Genomic DNA, 2,500 nt, shown 5'->3' on the forward strand with positions numbered 1-2,500 from the left:
CGTGAGAAAGTGAGACACGACCGCTGGGATGGGACACAGTGTCCTCTCCGAGATGTGAGGGGATCACACGAGTGGGCTGACCTCTGACCTCGCCGCGAAAGGGGATATAGGCTGGACCGTTCGCGGAGGTCGTGAACTTTGTCCGAAGGTGTTGGAGCAGTTTGGGGCCGAAGATATCCTTTGTGGAGTCTTTTGCAGTTCAGGTAGGAGTCCTTCATTATTCATAGTCTCTCTCTCTCTCTCTCTCTCTCTCTCTCTCTCTCTCTCTCTCTCTCTCTCTCTCTCTCTCTCTCTCTCTCTCTCTCTCTCTCTCTCTCTCTCTCTCTCTCTCTCCTCTCTCCTCTCTCTCCCTCCCTCTCTCCTCTCCCTCCCTCCCTCCCTCTCCATCTCCAACTCTCTCAGCCTGCCCTCTCTCATGGTTATGAACACACACACACACACACACACACACACACACACACACACACACACACACACACACACACACACACACACACACACACACACACACACACACACACACACATAAACTCTCTCCTCCCCCTTTCTCCTCTCCCTCTTTCCTCCCTTGTCCTTCCCTCACTTTCTTTCCTGCTCACATTTTCTAGCCCTCTTCTATCCTTCTTTCCTTCACTTTCTATTCCTCTTCTCTCTTTTCTTCCCTTACTTTCTAGCCCACTTCCATCTTTCCTTCCTTCACTTAATCTTCTATCTTTCCTCCCCTCACTTTCTTTCCTTCCTTCACTTTCTAGTCCTCTTCTATCCTTCCTTCCTTCACTTTCTAGTCCTCTTCTATCCTTCCTTCCTTCACTTTCTAGTCCTCTTCTATCCTTCCTTCCCTCACTTTCTAGTCCTCTTCTATCTTTCCTTCCCTCACTTTCTAGTCCTCTTCTATCTTTCCTTCCCTCACTTTCTAGTCCTCTTCTATCCTTCCTTCCTTCACTTTCTAGTCCTCTTCTATCCTTCCTTCCTTCACTTTCTAGTCCTCTTCTATCCTTCCTTCCCTCACTTTCTAGTCCTCTTCTATCCTTCCTTCCCTCACTTTATTTGGGGAGGTTGGAGCCCCACTTGCTGGGAGTATATCCCACTTGCTGCCGCCAGTGTAATCATGTGTGGAGGTCGGTATTCCTCTTGGATGGTACTGCTGGCTTGGTTCTTGATGTGTTGAGTTGAGTACTCATAGGTAGACAGAGGAATAAGAGGGAAAAGTTAGGCAGATCGTAGGAGTTGAGTAAGCGGGGGGCAGTTGCTAGCTGAGGGGAGATCTCGTTTTCTATGAGGGGAGGAAGACAGGTGTTCGCAAGAGGAAATCAGACACTTCACTTCACAGGGGAGTTCCTAAACACATGACAACAGCGAGGATAAAAGAGCTCACCTTGAGGTACTGGCAGGGCAATGATGATTGATGTTGCAGGCGTCAGGCGAGTGCAGTAAGTGTTAATGACTGCGACAGGTGTTGAAGTACTGTGCGCTGAGGAAGGAGCGATGTCAGTTCGGCAGGGAAGACTGGCTTCTTGCTTGATGTCGGGAGTCCGCAGATGTATCGTGAGATGAGGCCTTGGAGTGACAGAAGTCGACGAATGTGTCTTCGCTTGCAGGAGTCGATAGATAGTTTTCGGAGGGCTTCGCGTGGTGCGTTATCCCAATGCGCTGCCACCAATGTAATAATGCGGGGAGTTATCTGACTGGTCTGTCACCATTGTAATTATGATTTGTGGAGTACGTGACCCTACTTTCAATGTAATGCTGGTTTGGTTCTTGATGCGTTGAAGTTAAGTCGTATATTTATACTTTATTACTGCGGGAGTATGGTAGCTGGAGTACAGAGGACAGGCGTGGCAGAGGCGCCCAGAGAGGAGCAAGGCGATGGCGATCGGTCTGTGTCAACTGCCCAGATATTGTTAATTCAGATACATATGGCCACAGGCTGGTTTCGTGGTGTAGAAACAACGGGTACCTTATATACAGTTGTATGTGAGAAGAGAATTATGGTGTTTAAAAGACTAAAAATCTTCGTGAGAAGGAGACGAATTGCTGAGTATTCACAAAACATAAAGACATTTGACTATTGATAATAATAGCGATTACACACGTAGTGATTGAGAATAAGCATTTTCTAACTCTCTTTCCTTCCCTCACTTTCTAACCCTCATCTATCTTTCCTTCCCTCACTTTCTTGCCCTCGCCTTTCTTTCCTTCCTTCACCTTCTTGCCCTCTTCTGTCTTTCCTTCCCTCATTTTCTAACCTTCCCTCACTTTCCTTCAACCTCCTCCCTATCCCAGGTATTGTACACCGACGTTATCTCTCCATCAACCTTGTGTATCAATTTCAAGATGGTATCCAATTGGCAGATAAATAAATATTGATTATTTGCGAAGTCCTTGAATCGAGCAGCCAGTATAGCTAGCTTGAGTATTTACCTTATGAGTTTATATTTACCTTATGAATATATATTTCCTCCTGTCTGTCTGGATCGTATTGTTAAGAACTCCCTGCAAA

At 46.6% G+C, this 2,500-nt stretch overlaps 1 protein-coding gene across 2 annotated transcripts in view; it reads left to right on the forward strand.

Annotated features, from left to right (window-relative positions):
• Positions 1-2,500, forward strand: part of LOC119581042 (carbohydrate sulfotransferase 11-like) — a 65,876-nt gene that overhangs the window by 42,646 nt on the left and 20,730 nt on the right. The gene's annotated exons all lie outside the window — the stretch shown is intronic.

Source organism: Penaeus monodon, chromosome 14 (assembly GCF_015228065.2).
Source record: "Penaeus monodon isolate SGIC_2016 chromosome 14, NSTDA_Pmon_1, whole genome shotgun sequence".
Classification (NCBI taxonomy): domain Eukaryota; kingdom Metazoa; phylum Arthropoda; class Malacostraca; order Decapoda; family Penaeidae; genus Penaeus; species Penaeus monodon.